General features: G+C 40.6%; 1 pseudogene; it reads right to left on the bottom strand.

The window, feature by feature from the left end:
* Positions 1-1,812: 1,812 nt before the first annotated feature.
* On the bottom strand, positions 1,813-13,621 carry LOC109277404 (calcyclin-binding protein-like; annotated as a pseudogene).
* Positions 13,622-15,134: the final 1,513 nt, after the last annotated feature.

Raw genomic sequence — 15,134 nt, 5'->3', positions numbered from 1 at the left:
CTATGTATTAAAATCACTGGTAAAGTCAAGCCTAGAACTCAGATTTCCCACCTCTTGGTTTAATGGTCTTTACGGTTCAGCATGTGTAACAAACTGTAGTTCTCTCCCTGATCCTTTCTACCATGCAATAGTTGGAAAAGTGGAGTCAGCCCACTTCCAGGGATGAAATCCAATTGTGATTTCACAATTGGGGACAGTGGTCCCCTTACCTTTGCCACAGTTAATTGGTTAAGGTCAACTAGACCTAAACCACTTTTTGAGTAGTATATTTACTCATTTTTGAGATGGAGATAGAGTAGGGGAGGGGCAGAGAGGGAGAGAGAGAATCCCAAGCAGACTCTGCAACACCATCATAAAGCCCAGTGCAGGGCTTGAACCCACCAACCATGAGATCATGACCTAAGCTGAAACTAAGAGTTGGGCGCTTACCCAACTGAGCCACCCAAGTGCCCCACGAATAGTATTAAGTCAAAGGTAAATGATTCAGAAATGAGCACATTCAGGCCATTTACTCTTGAGGGTAAGTGAAGATCCCTCCCTCTTCTGAGAGAGTCAATAGAAGCCTGTCCTCACAAAGACTGATGCTTAGCTTTGACATATCTCAGTATCTAAGTTGAGGTAATCAGTCCCTGGTCTCACTGTCCTCCAGGAGCAAAAGTAAATCATCACTGGAGAAAGAGAACACAGTCCAGAGCCCCAACTGCTCATTATAATTTTTTATATACTATATATAACATTTAATCTAAAATTAAAAGGCATCAAAAAGATAAGAATTACCTGAAAATTATGGGTGGTGAAATTTAGGTGAAAATTAAGACAACAAAACAGACTCATAGGAAATCCAGACACTGAACTTATCAGACATAAAATTTAAAATAGCCCTGGCTGATGCATTCAATATAAAAAAGCAAAATGGAAAATTTCACAGCTGAAGAGGATTTAAAAAAATCAAATAGAAATTTAGAAACTGAAAAACACAGAATTAGTCAACTTAAGATAGAATTAAGGTCAAGAAGATAATTCAAAAGAAAATATCCAGTGGATATGAAGACTCAGTATCATCAGTTCTTCCCAACTTTGTCTATAGATGCAACATCATCCCAAACAAAATCTCAGCATTTTGTGGACAGGCTTATTTTAAAGTTTATGGAGAGATAAAAGATCCAGAAGAGTCAAAACAATAATGAAAAAGAACAAAGCTGAAGGACTGACATTACCCAATGTCAAAATTTACTATAAAGCTACAGTAACCAAGTAAGTGTGGTATTAACAAAATAACTTTAAAAAATAAGTAACAGAATAGAGAGCCCCGATATAGGCCCACAGAAATATATTTAACTGATATTTTTACAAAGTAGCAAAGGCAATACAGTGGGGGGGAAAAAAAGTTTTGTGTTTTTTTAATGCAAAAATCCGGGCTTTATTTTTACTTATTCTTACATTGGTGGGTGGTGATGTCAGGAACTTACAGGCAAACAAGAACTTTTGTTTTCTACCTCTTAGATGAAAAAAAAAAAATACACACAATGTGGCATTATCATTAGGCAAGACTTGCTTTTTTACATTTCACACAAGAACACAGTATCCTTTTTTGAAAAAAATGCCCAGATTACTAAGGAAATCACCTTTGGGGGAAGTGTTTAATAAGCATATTTAAATAAATCCTCCAGTAGGAAATGGAAGAATTCATTGCCTTTACTTAGAAGAAGGCTATGTAAGTAGTTATCTGTCAAATTTATCTCTGCAGCTAATAGTTCCTCACGGGAAAAGTCAGTATTTCCACATCACAGTCCCCAAAATGACTTTCAAGTCTCAAAATTCTGTGTCTCCTTTGGCTTGTTTCTCTCTTGATTCCACCCAGGCTTTAGTAATGGTTCACTTCATATCATCATCTCCATCTTTGTAAGTTTCTTTAGAACATTCATCAATCCCTCACTAGGATCTGTTTCAGTGTCATAGGAGGCCTTTTCTTTTTCTTTACATTCTTTTTCAACCTGAGTCAGGTAGTCCCACCACATGTTTTCAGCTTTTTTTAACTTTTTTTTGAACTGCCTTCCAGAGATGGGTTTCAAGAGATTGTTCACAATCATGGAGTAAAGCTCTTCCCATTTAATTTCTTTACCAAGAGATCAGATGACCTCTCTGTGAAATGCACCTACACATTCTCAGTGGGGATTTGATGAACTCCAGTTAAGGTAATGTAGATTTTCACAAACTTATCTGACTGATCCCATCGGTAATTACTGATTTTCACTGTGTAGCCCATTGTAATAGGGGCAATCACAGCATCTGGCTTTTCATGGTCAAGAAGTTCTGCTTTTCTCTCATTTCTGCTGGATCTTGTTCTTGATTTTTGTCCCAATCTTGGATTTTTCAGCCATAAGGGCATCACGTACTTTTTTTCTAGGGGCCTTTTCCAGCAGCACTTTCACCTCTTCTAGACCTTCCTGTAACTCTTCCAAAGCTGAAGCCACGGTCAGGCTGGGTCAGTCAAGGCCCCAGCTACAGCTGCACAGGGAAGAGAACAGGAAACACCACCCAACCCACTCACTGGGATGCAGGTCCCACCCACGCCAGTCTCAGTACCCACAGCCCGTACGTGCATACTTGACCCTGTTCATCATTCAGCCCCAAGAAAGTCTTTTCAACAAATGGTACTGGAACAACTAAATATCCACATACAAATAAATAAATCTATGCATAGACTTTATATACTTTTCACAAAAATTCACTCAAAATGGATCCTATGTCTACATGTTAAATGCAAAACTATAAAACTCCTAGAAGACAAAATAGGAGAAAACCTAGATGATCTCAGATATGGGAATAAGGACTTAGATACAACACCAAACCCATGATCCATGAAAAATAACTGATGAGCTGGACTTCATTAAAATTAAAAACTTATGCTCCATGCAAGACACCAGCAAGGAAATGAGAAGACAGACCATAGACCAGAAGAAAATATCTATAAAAGATACTTCTGATAGGGGCCCGTGAGGGCTCAGTAAGTTAAGCATCCGACTTCAGCTCAGGTCATGATCTTATGGTTTGTGGGTTCAAGCCCTGCGTCGGGCTCTGTGCTGACGGGTGGGATCCCGGAGCCTGCTTCGGATTGTGTCTTCCTCTCTGCCCCTCCCCTGCTCACACTCGGTCTCTCTCAAAAATGAACATTAGAATATACAAAGAATTTTTAAAACTCAATAAAAACAACTTCAATTAAAAATGGCCCAAAGAGGGGCGCCTGGGTGGCGCAGTCGGTTAAGCGTCCGACTTCGGCCAGGTCACGATCTCGCGGTCCGTGAGTTCGAGCCCCGCGTCAGGCTCTGGGCTGATGGCTCGGAGCCTGGAGCCTGTTTCCGATTCTGTGTCTCCCTCTCTCTCTGCCCCTCCCCCGTTCGTGCTCTGTCTCTCTCTGTCCAGAAATGAATAAAAAACGTTGAAAAAAAAATTAAAAAAAAAAAAAAAAAAATGGCCCAAAGAGCTTAACAGCACCTCAGCAAAAAAAAAAAAAAAAAAAAAAAAAAAAAAAAAAAAATTTATACACACACACACACACACACACACACACACACACAGATGGCAAATGAGCATATGAAAAGATACTCTACGTAGATCATCAGAGAAATGCAAATTAAAACAATGAGGTAGGACTACACACTCATTACAGTGGCCAAAATCTGGAACAATGACATCAAGTGCTGGCAAGGGCGAGGAGCAACAGGTGGGAATGCAAAATTGTACAGCCACTTTAGAAGACAGTTTGGTGGTTTCTTACAAAATCAAATATACTCTTACCATACAACCCAGCAATTGTGCTCCTTGATATTTACTCCAAGGAATTGAAGACTTATATGCACATAAAAACATGCACATGTACATTTACAGCAGCTTTATTCATAGTTGCCAAAACTTAGAAGCAACAAAATGTTTTCCAGTAGGTAAACAGATAAAATGTGGCACACCCAGACAATGGAATATTCAGTGCTAGGAAGAAATTAGCTATCAAGCCATGAAAAAAAACATGCAGGTAACTTAAATGCATGTTGCCAAAATGAAAAACAATCTGAGAAGTCTCCATACATATTATACCAACTATATGACATTCCAGAAGAGGCAAAACTATAAAGTAAAAAGATGAGTGGTTGCTAGGGAATGGGATGGGGTTAGAGGGTAAATAGGTAAAACACAGGATTTTTAGGGCAGTGAAAATACTTTGTATGATACTAGAAGATGCACAGATGTCATACATTTGTCTAAACCCATACAACCAAGAGTGAACCCTAAGGCAAACTATAGACTTTAAGTGTGTCACATAATGATGTGTCATTGTAGGTACATCAGCGTAACAAATGTACCACTCTAGTTCAGGTTGTTGATAATGGAGGAGGCCATGCGTTCATAGGGGCAAAGGATATATGGGAAATCTGCCTTCTGCTCAATTTTGCTGTGAACTCAAAATGGTCTGTCTGTCTCTCTCTCTCTCTCTCTCTCTCTCTCTCACACACACACACACACACACACACACGTTTTAAAAAAGAAATATCTGAAATGAATCAGAAAAAAAAAAAAAAGAAAAAAATCTCAACAGTTTAAGACCAAAGGAGTACAAAAAAATACGTAACACATGTAATTAGGCTCCTGGGGGGGGGGGGGGGAGGGGGGAGAAAGAATGGGAATAAAGCAATATTTAGAGTGATACTGCTACAAATTTTCCAAAAATAAAAGATATCAAACCACAGATTCAAAAGATATTACAAATACCAAGTAGGATAAATACCAGGTAAATCTTATTGGGGTACATCAGAGTAAGATGTACCTAGTTTATTTACAGAACTAAAACTGCTAAAAAAAAAAAAAAAAAAATCAAAGGTTTAAAAAAGAAAAAACTTTTTAAAGCAGCCAATATAAAAACATTAAAGATTACTTTCAAAACACAAACAATGACTTGCAAAAACTTTTCAAAAGAAATAATGAAAGCCAGCAGATAATGGAATAATATCCTCAAAGTACTTTAAAATTCTATATACAATAAAAATACCTTTCAAAGGTAAAAATTCAATAAATCCATCATCAAAAACAGAGAACTTAGCACCAGCAGATCTACAAAAGAGGAGGAGTGATTGAAAGAGAAAAGAACTTAAAAGGGATTGGAAAAAATATAAAAGACTATAATAGATTTAAAGACAAATATTTAAGTAATTACAATAAATTAGCCTGACTAAATAGTCCAATTAAGAGGCAAACACTGATAGATTTGGAAAACAAAAAACTAAACTCAATTCTGTATTTGTTTTAAATTTTATTAATGTTTATTTTTGAGAGAGACGGAGACAGAATGCGAGTGGGTTAGGGGCAGAGAGAGAGGGAGACACAGAATCCGAAAGCAGGCTCCAGGCTCTGAGCTGTCAGCACAGAGCCCGACGCAGGCCACAAACTCACAAGTTGTGAGATCATGACCTGAGCCGAAGTCAGATGCTCAACCGACTGAGCCACCGAGGCGCCCCAATTCTGTATTTTTTACAGAAGACATGCCCTAAATACAAAGGGCCTAAAGTAAAAAACTGAAAAAAGATATACTATACAAAACACTAACCAAAAGAGTTTGTGTACCTATACTAATATCACACAAAGTAAACTTTTTGGCAAGAAGCATTATTGTAAGATGAGGAAGGACATTTCATAATGATAGAAGTACCATTTTGGCACAAAGTTAGAACAATTTTAAACGTGTATACATCTACCAATATAACCTAAAAATGAAATAACTGTTGACAAAATCAGAAGGACAGATAGGGATGCCTTGGTGTTGGTTCAGCCTCTGACTCTTGATTTCAGCTCAGGTCATGATACCAGGGTTATAGGATCAGGCCCCACATAGGGCTCCATGCTGAGTGTAGAGCCTGCTTAAAGTTCCTTCTCTGTCTGTCTGTCTGTCTGTCTCTCTCTCTCTCCCCCCCCTTCTGCCCCTCTCCCCTGCTCATACACACTCTATAAAATAAAAATAAAATAAAATAAAATAAATAGGAAATAAAATAAATAAAATAAAAAGGAAAATTTCACACAAACTCACAGTGATACTGGAAGTTTAACATACCTTTCTGAATAGTTGATAGAATAAGCAGACCAAAAAAAAAAAAAATCCATTAAACAGAAAAAAAAAAAAACTTAAAAAACAAAGTGATCTACTTATATAGAACACCAACCCTAGGAACCACAAAGACACATTCATTCCAAGTATATATAGAATATTTACCAAAATAAACCACATGTCGGACCACAGAGCAAGTCTCAATAAATTCCAAAGAACCACTTAGAATATGTTCTCTGATCACAATGAAATTCAACGAGGACTCAACTACAGAAATACAACTAGAAACTATCCTTATTTTTAAAATTAAACAATGTATTTCAAAATCACCCATGAGTCAAAGACATAGGAAATCAGCAAATGAAAATGAAGGTATAAACATATTGAAAAAATATGTAACATGGCTAAATCTGTACTTCGAAAGGAATTTATAGTTATTGAATATATATCTGATAAGAAAGAAATCTGAAGATTATGGGATCCTTAAAGGGTATCAGTCAATGAATTTGGGGCCCACCCTGATCAAATCTGACCTCATTGTAAGTTTATTACACCTGCAAAGATTCATTTCTAAATAAGATCATATTCATAAGTATTGGGGTTAGGACTTCAACCTAACTTTTGGAGGAACACAATTCAACTTACAACACTAAGTAGTGGAAACAGGGGCCTTTCTTCCACATTTGTGTATAGATTTAATACTATCTCGATCAAAATTTAGGCAGATTTGTCATGGAAATTGATAAGCTGCTTTTATAATTTAGATGGAAATCAAAGAATTAGTGGAGGCAACTTTGAGAAAGAATAAACAAAGTCAAAGGACCTACACACACTCCAGATTGTCTAAAATAAAAAGACTGGCATTGCCAAGTGTTACCAAGAATGGAAGCAATTAGAACGGTCCTGCATGCTACTGGAAGGATAAATTGGAGCAATCACGTAGAATATTGTTTGGTAGTGAGAAAACACAAAGAATCTGACAGTCCAATCATATTTAGAAGAATCAGAGAGCTTCCTCTGTAACAACAGATAATTGCCAAGGAGAAGGGTAATTGTGAGACACAAGCAAAGCAAGAACAGATTGGTGATCACCAACACCACTGTCCACATTCTTCCTTGTCATGTTAGGAGGCTGAGAGCAGCGCAGAAGGCCATCACAAATAAACGGGAGCTATTTCAGTTGTGAAACATCAGTATTTTATATTTTGATGATTCAATAGCTTAGGTACTATTTTCTTGGAAATCCTATCCCATTAAGGACACATATACCAGGTTTATTTGCAAAAAGCAATCTAAACTATTCAATGACATACTGCTAAAAAGCATTCCCTAGATAAGAATTCTCACACGAGTAAATACCATCAGTGTATCTGCAAGTCTTTCATTAGCATGTTTACAAGAGCATTTACCTGGGTCTTTTTTTTTTTTCTTTTCTTTCTTTCCCAGGCATCCCCACTAAAGGGAGAAAAATGATTGCAGGAATGCTGCTAGATCTTTCCTTACCAGGCAGTTTTTTTTTTTTAATTTTATTTATTTTGAGGGAGAGAAAGCAAACAAGCAGGATGGGGACAGAGAGAGTGGGGAAAGAGGGAATCCCAAGCAGGCTCCACACGGTCAGTGCAGAGCCCAATGTGGGGCTCAAACTCACAATTAGTGAGATCATAACTTGAGCCAAAACCAAGAGTCAGATGCTCAACAGACTGAACCACTCATGCACCTCCCCCCAGGCAGTATTTTTGGAAGCTGAACACATGTACAATATACAATAATTCCACCCCTATATTTCTATTAAAACACAAAAGCATTAAATGTACACCAAAAAGGTATGTAGTCTGTATTTGTGGTAGTGAAAACAATCCAAATGTCTATCAACATTAGAAAAGACAAATTGTGATATATTTGTAAACGGAATACTAGATGGCAATGCAAATTAATTACTTCAGTATCCAACAACATGGATGAATCTTACAAACACAATGTTGAGTACAAGAAATCAGGTGTCAAACAACAGATACCATATAATTCCAGTCAGATAAAATGCCAAAAAAAAAAAAAAAAAAAAAAAAAAAAAGGCAAAATTCATCTATGGTGTTAGATGTCAATTGGTAGTTCCTTTAAGGAAGCATTTGTTGCTTAGTAGGGGCACGGGAAGGGCTTCTGGGCTGCTGTAATACTCTAGGTCTTTAAATGGGTGGTGGTTACATCGTTGAATTCACACTCTAATAAGTTATTGGTCAGTATAGTTATGACTTATGCACTTTTCTGTATGTGTTATAATGAAATTTTTTTTAAAAAATTTTTTATGTTTGTTTTTGAGTTGGGGGGGGGGCGGGAAGAGATGGGCAGACAGCAAGGGAAATCTGAAGCAGGCTCTAGGCTCTGAGCTATCAGCACAGAGCCCAAGGCAGGGATCGAACCTACAGACTATGAGATCATGACCTGAGCCAAAATCGTATGCTTAACTGACTGAGCCACCCAGGCGCCCCTATAATGAAATTTTAAAGATTTTTATTTTTAATTCCCTGGTCTCCACAAACCAAACAGTCACCATCTCATGAGTGGAGGGAGGACTTTGCTTCCTACTTCACAGGAAAAGTAGAGATCATCAGTAAAAATGCTTCTTCCTATCCTACCCAACCAATCACTCCCCCTTTCAAACTCATCTGCCGCTAAACCTAATACAGCTTTCCTTCCAAGCACAGGGGAAGAGCTAGCCCACTCCTACCCACAGAAAATGTCTCCGTCTTTGTTCGGGATTACCTCCTTGGGAGCATCATGCCATGAAGTGCCCTTCTCTCCTCTTTCTCACGGTTTTGTCCTTCCCAGTAGCATCGACATTTCTCAGCATGTCCCATTATGAAAACCATGTTGTGGTCATCCTAGGGCCCCCACTACTACTGCCCCCCTTCCTCCTTTCCTAGCAGAGCTACTTGGAAGATGCACCTGCACTTGCTCTATCTACTCATGGTCTTGCATTCACTATTCACATCCCCACAACCTGATTTTATCCACGTCGTTCCACCAAATACACCCTGACCACCTGCTTGCCAGGTAATAAAATGTGGGTTTCTCAGCCCTGGTCTCAACTCACTTCTCTGAAGTAGTTGGCTGCTTCCTCCTGAAAATGCTGCACATTCCTCTCTCCAGATTTTCTTGCACCATCCTGGCTATTTCTTCACTGCTTCAGCAGTTCACAGCACAGTTGTTGGCTTCTCCAAAGCTGGCAGGAGAATGCCCGCTACTGGTCACTTTTAAAGGCTACCTTATCAGGCCAGGCCCACCCAAGATAATCTCCCTTTAGATTAACTCAAAAATCAACTAATTAGGGACTTTAATTACATTTGCAAAATCCCTACCCCATTGCCGTATAAAAGTACCATGTAATGCGGTTGCAGGAGCAATACCTTATCATAGTCACAGGTTTGCCCACACTCGAGGAGTAGATTATACAAGAGTACGGGTCACTGGAGGTCACCTTGGAATTCTGCCAACCTCAAGGGCAATGGTTAGCAAAGGGCCCCTAGAGAATGGATGTTTGAAAGGGAACTGGTAGGATTAATAAGAGACTTCACCTGGAAATAAGGGGGATGGATTGTTCCCTACCCAGCTCTGGGGGGTGGGGGCTTTTGGCAGGGGGGGGGGGGGGAATCATTTTCTTGCCACCCCTACAGGCCACCAGAGGCCCCAAGTGCCCTGGCCCAGGACTAGGAAGTTCTGCATTGGGCAATGGTAAGCCTCCCAGATGGGAAATTTTCCCCTGAAAGGTAATGCCTCGATGGGAGTAGGGATTGGACAGAGGGGAAGTAAATCAAAGTCTGAAAATAAGAAGGTTGCCTTGAAAAAAAAAAAAATTATCAAAAGGACTCCTGGGTCTTGAAAAATTGAGAGATGTTGCATTAGATATAGACAGAGGAACACAAGAATGCGTGATCAGGTCTAAGTCAGAGGAGGACAGTATGAAAGCAAGTGCAGAGGCCTGAGCAGAAGAGAGCTTCTGCACCATCTATCCAGGGTTTCTTCCCCCAAGTACAGGGTCCAAGCATAATGGGGGACAGTTCTCAGCTGCTGCTGCTTGCACCCCTACTAAGCAGCCCTCACCACAAAGAGCAGGTCTTATCCTCACAACAGCAAGTATTATGATGTTCAGCTTGCAAATGAAGAAATTTATAATGCAGATCGTTCAAACAGACTAGCTCGTCAGCAGCCAAGCTGGATTTAGGCCAGACTGTCTGCCTCCCAAAGGCTACACTCCTAGGATGTCAAACCCCCACCAACTAATCCCAAGCACAAACTCAACCACACAAGCCTAGAGGCTTTGTAGGCATCCTTGCACTTAGGGTTCCGGGCAACTCCATGAGTAGACATTAGCTAGTCTTACAGATCAGGAAGAAGGATCAGCAAGCACCTTGTCCAAAAGCTTAAGTGTAGAACTTGACCTCAAATTCTGATCTAAGGTTAAAACGTGGATGGTCCCGGTTTGAGGGTATGCCTTTTGTAAGTGAGCTAACACAAAATCCAGAGTCTACCGATCAGGTCTGAACCTTGTTAGTTCCAAAGGGCAAAGTCTGTCTTATTTTCTCCCCTTCATCCTCTACACTTTTCCTCACCTTTCGCCTTTTCTTTATTACTACCACTTAGACTCTGCTTTCCTGAAAGATGTGCATATAAAAGAAACCATCTTTGACACCTTGGGATGGATTTAAGGCAATACTTTAACTTTCCAGAAATATGTACTCTTGGGTCTCATTCTAAACTGCAGATTCAATGGTCTTCTCCCCAGTTAAGTGATTTTAGCAAACATAGGAGAAAATTGGGAAAGGCTCCAATTTTGCCATAGATTGTCAAATTTTCTCTAATGCAAGTGAGAACCCAATCATTTCTTAAATGAAAATTAAACATATGTAAAATATATATAAAAGTTTTGGGGGGGTTGTTTTGTTTAAGACTGTTGGGGGAAAAAATGAGAAAAATATACTATTCTTCTATCTTAAAACTTCAACTCCCTAATATTACTGATTATAAAAATCCTGAAACATTCAATTATCTTAAGACCAAGAGTAGTATAGGATTGGGACCCTACCCTTATGACCTTAATTACTTCCTAAAAGCTCTACCGCCAAATATAGTTACATTGACGGGGATAGGGGAGAAACAATACGTTCCATAGCAAGGACCAAGAGGTACATTAGATATGTATGGTCTTGGAATAAAAAGCATCTTGTCTCATTAAGGAACAGAATTTTATCACTATGTCATTGTGGCAGCTGGTTGTCTAAACTAATCTTTATTGATTGCTTTCTCAAATCAAGTGTCCTGGAGGAACAGAGAATAAAAAAAAAAAAGCAATAAGCTTTTGTAAGGCACACATAAAGCAGTAAATGCTCAAATTGATTATTCAATAAAAAGAATTTTTTGTAAGTTTCTATCCTCTCATTTCTATAGCAGCCAATGCTGGCTGCTACAACAGTGTCTTTTGTTAACAACGGTAAAGAACAAGAAACTTCTGTTGCGCTGATGTGGGTTTCTGTGAACCGAGCTCGCCACCCAGTGGCTAACACAGAAATTGCAGAGACACACCGCATGCTGTACTTTGGGTGATTAGAGACTAGACCACTTGCTTTTCTCCAGCTTCAATCACTGCTAATTACAACTTCTACCTCCAAGACAATAGTTACTTGAAACTAAAGTGGGTTTTCCTTGGACTTTCTTGTTGAGACGGGGATAGAAACAGATGGATAGTGGAGCTTGTGGGTAGAATTGTACAAAGGTCAGTGTCCTCCCTCGCTCCCAGTGTCCCACCCCCCAAAGTCTCAGCATATAGGTGCCCATCCAAAGCCTTCCAGTTTTGCCAACCTCCACCCACCATTGCTGCTGCTTGTCCCACATGCTCACACCCAACGGTCACTAAGTCAGGCCAGGTTACCACGTGAACATACCTCCAAGCTCCCCTTTCTTCTGTTGCTGCTACATCACTACAGCCCTGATTTTTTAATCCCCATTCATGTCCCTTCTGCATCCCTCCAATCCATTCTCCATACTGCTGCCCAATCAACTCTACAAATTCTTATTTTTTGCAGTTTTTTGGTGCATGAGACAATGTAGCTAGGCAAATTTGAGGAAGCAAACAGAATATTCCTGACAACAACATAAGGTAGACCGAAGAATGAAATGAATGTAGAGAATATATGTAGGATATCTATATAGGTGTATATATACATACAATACATATGCACACACCAACACTTGTAGATATGTCAAGGTGGAAAACACTTAACAGAATACAAAATCTAGAAGGCCTAAGGAAAAGATTAATTTTACTACAGAAAAAATTTAAATTTTAATTAAAAACATAACAGTGGGGGCTTTCTTGGGCAAAGATCAGAGAATATGCCCTTTCTTTTGGCATATTTTGTTAATGTTTGTTAGAGAGGGAGAGCATGCACAAACAGGGGAAGGGAAGAAAGAGGGAGACACAGAATCTGAAGCGGGATCCAGGCTCCAAGCTGTGCTCTGAGCACAGAGCCCGATGCAGGGCTCAAACTCATAAACTGTGATATCGTGACCTGAGCCAAAGTCAGACGCTTAACCAACTGACCCACCCAGGTGCCCCGCAAATTACCAGTTTTAATAATCACCTCTGAACAATCCTTGATGGCCCTAGAGGAGGCCTGACCTGACTAGATTACCTACTGACTTAATAAGAAGTTAAAAAGAATCAGGTGAAACCCAGAGCAGAGAAACCAAAATTGTGAAGCTGAGAAACACAGTGCCTGAAGGGAAGGTGTTCTAAGAAGGGACAAGAAACCATGCCATGCAGGAACAGTGACCTCTGACACACTTAACCCTCTCCTGACAGAGAGGCAGACAGATTAGCCCCTCCCTGAAAGCAGAAATCATGGGGGAGAAATTCCCTTCACAACATCCAAAAATAATAAGAAGCCTTCCCTTCACCACCAACACCTCCTTAGCAGCACCATATTCTGTCTCTCACTCTGTCTCTCACTCTGTCTCTCACTCTGTCTCTCACTCTGTCTCTCACTCTGTCTCTCACTCTGTCTCTCACTCTGTCTCTCACTCTGTCTCTCACTCTGTCTCTCACTCTGTCTCTCACTCTGTCTCTCACTCTGTCTCTCACTCTGTCACACACACACACACACACTTTAACCTCTTCCCTCAGAGCTGGTGATGTGGGGAAAAAAAAGGCAGAAGGAAAGGGCAGATAAAATTGAATTTCCTTATAACCTGCAGCCCATTGACAGCTACTTGAGGCTGGCAGAGCAAAAGTTTCTCCAGGAACTCGCTGCTGTCTTAATGCTAATGCTCTGTTAGAGGGAAAAACAACCTTAGCTTGACAACAGCTAGGCCTCCAGTAGCCTGGGAGTCTTCTTTAGCATATGGAAATCCCCCTGGAAACTTCCCTTGGAACTTACCTCCCCCAAGTCCATAGTATATAACCAGTCTCTCCCCATAGTCCCGGGGCAGGTCTTTCTGCCCAAGGGTCCTGTCCCCATGCTTTAATAAAATCGCCATTTTGCACCGAAGACGTCTTCAAGAATTCTTTCTCTGCTGTCGGCTCTGGATGCCACGAACCCCACAATCCCCGCAAAAACCTCATCACTGAACAGCCAAGTCCACACGAATTAGATATCTGGCTCTCTCAAGGAAGAAAACCCACAGGATATCAGGGCAGTTTTATGTTTTTTGTTTTTTGGTTTTTTTTTTTGAGAGAGAGAGAGAGAGAGAATTGGGGGGGTGGCGGCAGAGAGGGAGACACAGAATCTGAGGCAGGCTCCAGGCTCTGACGCAGGGCTTGAACCCACAAACCGCGAGATCAGGACCTGAGCCGAAGTCTGACGCTTAACTGAGCCACCCAGGTGCCCCAGGACAGTTTTGCTTCCACTTTCATGAGACCTCTCTGCCTACACCTATTACTGCTCTTTATGTATCTTCTTTGGGCCCATGCGGACAAGATTTTCATACCTAAAGGCTCCAAGATGGCCAACACTGAACATATATTACATTAACTTCAAGGCCAAACTGCACCCTGAACCAAAATTCATTCCCTGCCTATTTCTCATCTCAAATTATGCCCCGCCACACTAACACAGCTTCCCAAGACAGTGGTCAAGGGGCACAGAGGACATGCTTAGATCCCCAAATCCTTCAGCAGCAGTATAAACAGGCACCAAATTTAGACAATAAGAACTCCTTCAAATAGTAAATATCCAGAGAGAAAGTGGACTCTGGAAATAAAAGCCTCCTGTAGAGTGCAGCTGAAAAAAATTAACCCCCAAACTTGTTCCGCTTAGTCTTAGAGAATCTCACCGCCAGGCCGGGGTAGAGTCAGGCTCCTGCTTCCATAGCCACAGCCTAACTTTCACAGAATGGGCTCCCTCCTCACCTCCCAAGCTGAATTCACAAAACCCAGATCTCTCCCTTCAACTACTCGCCCAAAAAGTCAGGGTAAACAGGAAAAAATAACAACGCCAAGCCTTAGAGCCCCAGGCACCAAAAAAAATGTAGAAAACACAAATGACCAGCCCCTACCATAGTTACTCCTAACTGAACCATCTTCTCAAAACCCAGTATTTACAACAACCCAGAATCACATCAGGAGAAATATGCCATCACAAAAGTAATCGTGATATTCCACGTCCTCTTTCTCGGAAATCTAATTCACCTGTGCACACCGTAGCCCCCGCCCCCCGCAAGGACGTGGGAGACACTCCTGTCTTCAAACATGTGGATTCAAAACTTGAGGAGCTTCCCTGGCGAAACGTGGAACTGCCCCCACCCCCACCTCCGTCAGAAGGCAGGGAGAAACTGAGGAAAGAGCCCAAACATGCCAGATTGGTAAGTGGCAGGTGACAAACGGGAGAACTTACCTGTGAGGATCACTTGGGCAGCCACAAGCTGACTAAATCTACACCCAACCCCCTACTGCCTTCTTAGGAGTTTATATAGAGGCCTTAACTGGGTTCAGTCACGTGTAGCGCCCAGGTGATTTCAATAACACATTACTCTCTGAGGGCTGTTTGCAAAC

The sequence above is a fragment of the Panthera pardus genome, unplaced genomic scaffold (assembly GCF_024362965.1).
Source record: "Panthera pardus isolate Hobbes unplaced genomic scaffold, ASM2436296v1 HiC_scaffold_13, whole genome shotgun sequence".
NCBI lineage: Eukaryota > Metazoa > Chordata > Mammalia > Carnivora > Felidae > Panthera > Panthera pardus.
The sequence above is the reverse complement of the archived record's forward strand: the minus strand, read 5'-3'. Positions and strand labels throughout refer to the sequence as shown.